At 40.6% G+C, this 8,053-nt stretch overlaps 1 long non-coding RNA gene across 1 annotated transcript; it reads right to left on the bottom strand.

Moving 5' to 3' along the window:
• Nucleotides 1-1,533: 1,533 nt before the first annotated feature.
• On the bottom strand, nt 1,534-7,660 carry LOC131140632 (uncharacterized). Its single transcript, XR_009132434.1, has 6 exons — nt 7,515-7,660; nt 5,676-5,743; nt 5,499-5,568; nt 5,136-5,289; nt 1,892-1,978; nt 1,534-1,768 (listed from the first exon to the last, which is right to left on the bottom strand). It is a non-coding gene; the product is annotated as an uncharacterized LOC131140632 (long non-coding RNA).
• Between the last annotated feature and the right edge of the window lie 393 nt (nt 7,661-8,053).

Raw genomic sequence — 8,053 nt, forward strand, 5'->3', positions numbered from 1 at the left:
ACATATTTTTTTTTAACAAGAAACATTTACGTATTTATGTGCTCACAAATTTGAAAGCCAGAGACAACACCTTTCTGTGATTTTTTCACCTGCCTAGTGAAAAAAGTCCTTTGTTTGTCCAAAGCTGCCTTTAACAAACGAGCCTTTTCCGTCCTTAATGTGCTGCCGGGTGGGTAGCTCGCATTGAAGCTTTCGTGACAAGTTTTGAAGTGTCTCTCCACATTGTGCCGCTTTGGTATGGCAACAGTCGTCCCGCAAATAAGATACATACATTTTTCTTCAAAATACGTAAAGAAAAATTCTTCCTCCCAATCACTGTGGAAAATGTAAGTCCTTTTTCACTTTTCTGCCATGTTTTTGGGGGTTAAACTGCACGAGTAAGCTAACTCCTCATCACCGCTGCACTATATCGGAAAAGCGGTGAGCGGACGCGTGCGCACACATGAACTATGACTTGAAGTAAGAGTTTGTTATAAAATATTTTTGTTTTAATTTTTGATGTTATAAGACTATTAAAAAAATACATGAATGTAAGCAATTCTGATTCAAAATTTAAAGCACAAAATAACAATGATAATTTCAGTGCTATTTTTAGAAGATGCCTCGCGGGCGCCTTAGGTGGTCCATGTGGGCGCATGGGCGCCCGTGGGCACAGCATTGGTGACCCCTGGTATACAGTATAGTCACCCCCCCCCCCCCCCCATCCCCCAGACACCTCACCTACCCCTGAGTCACAAGATTAGGGTAATAATTGGTGCTAAGTATTGGTTGAAGTGTGTGCGATGATAACCACAGAACCTGACATGGAACTAATTGCGATGTAGGAAAGTGTCTGTCTTGGTTGCTCAGTACAACACAACAAAAGAAGAAAAGAAAACAGAATGTGCAAACTTCCTTTTACACTTGCATGTTAGAGAATGTTAAACTCTAACTTCAAACATTTCCTGTACATTGAATGATGTCAGGGGCGGCACGGTGGTCTAGGGGTTAGCGCGCAGACCTCACAGCTAGGAGACCAGGGTTCAATCCCACCCTCGGGCATCTCTGTGTTTGCATGTTCTCCCCGTGCATGCGTGGGTTTTCTCCGGGTACTCCGGTTTCCTCCCACATTCCAAAAACATGCTAGGTTAATTGGCGACTCCAAATTGTCCATAGGTATGAATGTGAGTGTGAATGGTTGTTTGTCTATATGTGCCTTGTGATTGGTACCCCGCCTTACGCCCGAAGACAGCTGGGATAGGCTCCAGCACCCCCCGCGACCCTCGTGAGGAAAAGCGGTAGAAAATGAATGAATGAATGAAATGTCAGAGTTTGACCCAGGAACAGACGATTTCACCAGCATTATTTCCTATTGGGAAAATGCTTTCTCTCCATCAGTTTGAGAGGTACCGTTGTAATTTAAATTTTCATTAGCTTTTATTTTCAGGGGAAGGAGAGACAACATGAAGCAAAGGAAGTTTGACGTTTCCCAATTTAATAGTCCTCAGGCCAACATGACACATTTGGGTTGTTATTAATCACAAACGTGACAGCCAGAGACATAAGCAGTTTTCCCCGAACATCTGTTCATGAGAGACTCGGTCTTAATAGTGACAGGAATATTTTATTAAAAAACATACTTTGCAGTTTTATATTTTATTTGAAAAAAAAAACATATCACACAAAAGCTAAAAGCTTGCAACTGGAGTGTTGAGGTTGTCTTAGAAGGCTTCCTCCGTTCAACACTCATCAGATAAGATCTAGTCTGAGAACCTGGTGTCTATTTATCCTGTAATGGAGGAGAAGAATGTCCAGAGAAGAATAGTTTCACTCTTTTGTGGTGTCAAATGACAGTGGGATATAATGGAGTGGGGCCTCTGCCCGGCAACAATGGTCATTTGGGTGCTATCACCTTGGTTAGCATTCCATCCATCCATCTTCTATCATCCCTAGGGTCACAGGTATGCTGGAGCCTATTGGTTAGCATGGCGCCACCTGGCTGGGAAGGGATGAGAGTACAACATTGTATGTTGGAGAAAGGTGGTGTCCAAACCTCCCACTCTGTTCTGAGATGTCTTCTCAACCTTAACCTTACCATATCATATATGATGTCATTTTTAGGACACGATGTACTTATAGTCCATATGTCCATGTATATATGAATACGTACATACATCCTGGCAAGATGGAATTCAATAGCGTCTCTCTCCTTCTTTACCAAAGCGTTGGTAGGCTCAACTTTTTTGGCCCCGTGGCAGGTCATTTAGCAGTTGCACCTCCTAAAACCTGCCGGGATGCTGAGTCAGCAACATCTAAGGTGCTTTGTTTGGGCGCTCGATTTAGCGGAACAATACCATACAGGGCAAATGGACTGCAGTCGTACGTCGCCACATCATGCTTCAAATTTTTGCAGGTCACGCTACCATTTTTCAGTTCAAAAATATATTCATAAATAAATAATTGCTGCCTTTTATTTGTCAAAAAAATATTATCCTATATTTTAGTTTTCCAAGCATAAAAATGTGTAAATGAACAACAATACAAATGTAAGGTATTGAATGAATCTTTTACACTAGTCACTAGGAGTGAAAAACAAAGTACAAAGCACAAAAAACACAAGTAAAAAAAGGATCTCTCACAATGCTAACATTTGTGATTCGATATTATGTCTTCTTTTCTCATATCATGCCAACTATATTAGGTAATGGGAGTGTAAAGGCAACTGTAGGGGTGTAGTTTCACACCGAGAGTGCTCTAATAATGTTAAAAACGTATTTAGAAGGTCATAAAGACTATACTGTATTCCCTCACTTATTACATCACCGTCATGTCGGGAACTGATTTATTGCGATAAATGAGAGACTACTGTAGTTTGATACGTGCAATATTTGATGAAAATTGAGGCATTTTCTGCAAAAAATGAATGATACAATAACTCGGGCACACAAAAACCGAGGTTTGAGGTTTGAGTCCTCATGCCACTACAGAGGACATTGAGAAAAGGCCACCTAATTGAAGAGTAATCACTATACCAGGGCTCGACAATAACGATGTACCGATGGCCCGGGGCAAGTTAAAACAAAATTGGGGCAAGTAAATCCAATCATTAATATTCCCGTCGGGCAAGTGCACTTTGGCATGCCATACTGCCAAGAGTTTTTTTAAAAGCGGTTCTTGTTGGGTGTTGGTAAAACACGGACTGCGTAATTCCGGTGGTAATTTGCAAACCAATCCTTGCAAATCTTGAAATGGACCAAACAGAATCGTTTATTTAGACCGCGGTCCGTAATCCACAATCCGCGTTTTACCCACACCCGTTCTTGTTCGTGATCAACCAATCAGCAATGGTTTTACTAGGAAAACATCTATCATGGCGTCCCTGCCAACATGGTCTAATTCTTCAACAACTTGTGAAGGAAAACAGCAAAAAGTGATGAACCAGTGCCTCCTAAACAAGTATTTTATTAGCGGCAGCAAATCAAATGATGGCACAGGTGAGTGAATCACATTGCTGTGACAATTTGAAGTGGTCACAATGAAACACCACCCATTAGATCCAATACCAAGTGCTGATTTTGCACAAGCTACAAAATCTAGCGCTTCCATTTCTCTGTGGATTTTTCTCACCTTTGCTTCACAAATTATTGTTTGACCATTGAGCATTTTTTTTCTGGATTAAAAACACTTTACTAGTACACAAATGTGTCAAATGTTTCATTGTGGTGCACAACTTATAAATATCACTGCTTACTACGACTACCATGTGTAAGGTAGCATGGCTTGCCATGTTAAATACATCTCCACAAATTTTCAGACATTCCTCCAAATACAATGCATCAGTACTATTATCTGATGAATTATCAGCATATATTGATATATGATATCATTATGGCAGTCTTTTCATTTTACATGGGGCAAGTTTGGGCAAGTAGTTCTCACCTTAAGGATTCCCCATGGGCAAGTCATTTTGGTTTTTAACGTAGAGCCCTGTATACATTCTATTTAGGGATGTCTGATCATTTTCGGCCCAATATAATAGTGTAAAAATGTGACATCAGTTAATATGGGTATGAGATTATTTTCGCGGATCATGAAAACCGAAATGCTGCATACAAAACAAGTGTTCCACACATCGGTATCAGCATGGGCTGATATCGGTATTGGAAATTGAGAGTTGGACAATATCGGCATATGGGCTTTCAGGAAAACAGCCAATATTGTACATCCCTAATTGCATTTTAAACATTGTAAGCTCAGACGTTCTCTTTCCTCATCAGATGACATCATGCGGACGTGACATGAAACGTGCCTGAGAGAGGTCCAGACTAATCTTATTTTTACGAGCCAACATAAATCGCTTTGCTTTCCGGCCCGTTTTCCCAGCAGTGCTGGTTCCCCCTGCGGTGTTAAAAGATTAGAGGAGCCTATAAATAAGAAGCAGGGCAGCACATTAGGTTGGTGATGGAGAGCGTACATGCAGACTTACATACAGCAGCCCTGAGCACTCTTAGCATGTGTCATGTTGCATGCATTGCCTGACATCATTGACAGCCATTGCTCCTAATTAGTCAGCACACACAAAGCAGGCCTGATGGCGGACGGCTCACCTTTCTTGCCACATTTTCTCCCACTTGTCAAATTGTTTACTGAGATGCCAACACAAAGAATGCAAATGAGGAGAACCACACTATTTAAAACATCGATGATGAGGGTTGGTGTCCGAGATGATTTCAAATCATGGCAAGCCAAGTCAGGCTGCAGGCTCAAACTGTCACTTTCGTTTAGTGCACAGGCAAATTTAAAACAAAATATTTTCACACTGAACTGTCAAACAAGTTCAAAAAGAAGCTAAACCACTGAATAAAACTAAAGCAAAGTAAAATTAGCCTGATAGGAAAGTAATGGAGCGCAATTAACTGTACAGGAGATATCACAGCGACATACACGTGTGAAAAGAAGTTAATTCAAGCCTGTACGATACAACTAAATCAAACTTTGAAAAAGTCAAATGACTCACCCTTTTAAGACACTTTGCAGTTAATTAACACCACGGTCAATGTTTGAAGTAACATTTTCACAGTGAACTGTCTTACACGAGTCAAAAGAAGCTATATGATGTAACTAAATAAAATTAAAACAAAAGTAAAATGACTCACCTTTTTAAAGAACGCTCCTTTGTGGCTCCGGTATCTGGTAAGGATGCCTCCCGTAGAGAGAGACGATGTCTTTCAACTGGCCTGGCAACACTTCAGAATTGGAGAGAGGGAAGTCTGGGCATCTCTGCTTAGGTTACCACCCCCGCAACGTGACCTCACGGTAGGAAAGCGGTAGAAGATAGATCAATTCACATTTTGAAATCAATATCATATTTTCTGACATCACCCAAAAAAGCCAAAGAAAAAGCAGAATGCTCTGCTTTTCCTAGTAAGCAATGACTAGGGCGCCATCCAGGCTAGTTGTGATCTGACTGAATTGGTTCTCGTCATATACATGTCCAGGTTTGATTCCTGCCATCATACCGTTTCTCGGTCTTTTCAGACGTCGAAGGTCAGTCTACTGAAGGACTTGATTGTCTTTGCTGTCGCCTTCCTGCAGACATCAGACAGTACAGGAGGATTTCCATAAAGCCAAATAACATTTTTTTGTCTTGCCGTCCAATTAGTTGCCAATTATTGAATTACTTTGTACGCTAGTACCTGTTCTCCTTCAGGGGGCGGGCAGCTCTCCCTGTCAATCTAATTTATGTCGCTGCTTTAATGAAGTCCTGCAGGGGGATTACAGGAAAGCATATTTAATGTAGCTTGATGTCTGACAAGCACTCAGACTCTTGCTTCGTTTTATGTTGGACTACAGAGGACGTTTTTAATGTTTCAACAACTTTCTTCAAATGTTGATCATATCCAGATATCACTCAGGTACAGGTACACATTACTTCTCATAGGAATTGATTTCATGCAAATGAATACATTACTTACAATATTACAACACAGCAAACAAAACAGTAATATGGTATAGCAGCCCTGGGTAAAGTGTTTGTTTTTATTCACCTTCTTCTGTAAATTAGTGCCAAAACAACACTTAGAAAGTAGATTTATGCATTTTTATTTAGCCTCCAGCACAGGGGTGTACAAACTTTTGAGCCACATCGTGAAAAATGAAAGGATACAAGTGCAATATTTTGTAAACACATGTAGACATGCTAAGACGTTACATATATTTGAATATCAAAAACTGCATCACAGGTTTGTTATATATAGTAGGTTAAAAAGTGTATTATTGGTATCGAGGGATGTCCGATATTGGCTTTTTTTTTGCTGAAAACCGGTATTGTCCAACTCGTAATTTCCGATACGGATTTCAGGCAATACTGATTACTCGCAAGAATATGACATTTTTTCTCTTAATATTTTTATTTAATTTTTGTAAATCTGATGTGTTTTCCATTTCTGCTGTCCCCAAAATGACAACTTCATTCTTTGCTTTGTATGTTTTCCATAACATAATGACATAAAAAAAATCTTTCTTTCATATTACAACTTTATGCTACTAAAATGTCATTATTATTCCTCTTAATATTACAACATTATTTTCGTGAAATGACAACTTTTTCCAATTACATTTAAACTTTTTTCTCCTAACTCATTAATACATCTTTACAAATGATGCACCTGTGCACTAATGCATTAACGTGTCAGGGCACTTTTCGCTTGGCAGCAACCTTTAAAATGGAGGAATCACACATGACAGGAAGGAGGAAGTGAAAGATCATGGTGGAGTGTAATGTGCAGAAGGCAATGCAGCATTGTAGGGAAATTGTAACGCATGCATACGCACAATAAACACACACAAACATAATGTGAAAATCGTAAATTGAGTTATATTTGTAAATGAATTGTAAATGATTGTTAATTTGATGCAAAACAACCCCTTTTGTGTTGTTTACGTCAGTATAGTTGTTACATATTTCAGTTCTCACAAAGCAAAATATATTTCTGTCAGAGCGTGCAAGGTGCAGGCAGGATGAGACATGACAAGGCAAACGATCTGACGGGGGAACAATGGAGGTGAAGTGATATGAGAAGGCCCAATGGCTGATGGGCAACAGGTGTGCAGACCAGGAGAACAAGGCAGGAGTCCGCTGTAGGTTTCATGTTGAAAAAGCCATAGAACACAATATTCTGTTTCAGTCTTTGCATGAAAAGTGACACAAAATGGCTTTTACAAAAACCCGACTGAATGAACTGCATTGATGAAGGGGTTTGACTGTATTAATTAACAATGAATAATATGAAAAAACAGACTTATATCTTTATTATTTCCTATGAGGAAAATGTTGAAATGTTTATATTTAACAGCCGACCTCACAGAATCCCCACTCTCTCTCTGCTCCCAGGATGTAATCCTCACCTCATTGCCCACAATGACTAACCAGTAACATGCAACACACACAACATATACACTCTGCTGCTTTTATACTGGCGGCTGAATGGGAAACCTATACGGTAAAAGGGAAGATGCCTTTAGTAACCATTTACCTTGCCATCTCCATCGCCACATGATTAGAAGATTATAACACCTCTCCTTGCTGTGCTTTGGGGGTGACCTTCTATGTCCAAGCCCAGTATGCTGGACTACTGCCGGGGGTTGCTGCTTTGAACCAGCCAGAGGGCACAAGGGGGTGGGGTGGTGGGCTCCTCCTCCTCCATGATGGATGGAGCTTGCTTATTTATGGAGGAAAGACTGTGTTTGCTTTATTGTGTAAAAAAAAGTATAAGATACCGAGGGTGGGGCCTGGGGGTGGTGGTGGAGGGGGTTTGTCGGGCCATGAAGTCTGATGTGTGCTCTAACCTTAACCTGGCTTATGGGCAAGATAAGGCCAATGTGTGTGTGTTTGAGGGGGGGTGGGTGTTTAAAGGCCAGAGGATAGTCTAACCTTGGCAAAGAATAGTTTGGACGGGGGCCAGCCTCGGCTTCACCTTAATCCCTGAGCCTCATATATCCTTCAGCGCATTCTGTAGAGGAACGCCGGAACGTTTCATTTTATGACCCCCCCCCAGTCATATTTATGATAAAT

Source organism: Doryrhamphus excisus, chromosome 13, assembly GCF_030265055.1.
Source record: "Doryrhamphus excisus isolate RoL2022-K1 chromosome 13, RoL_Dexc_1.0, whole genome shotgun sequence".
Taxonomy (NCBI): Eukaryota; Metazoa; Chordata; class Actinopteri; order Syngnathiformes; family Syngnathidae; genus Doryrhamphus; species Doryrhamphus excisus.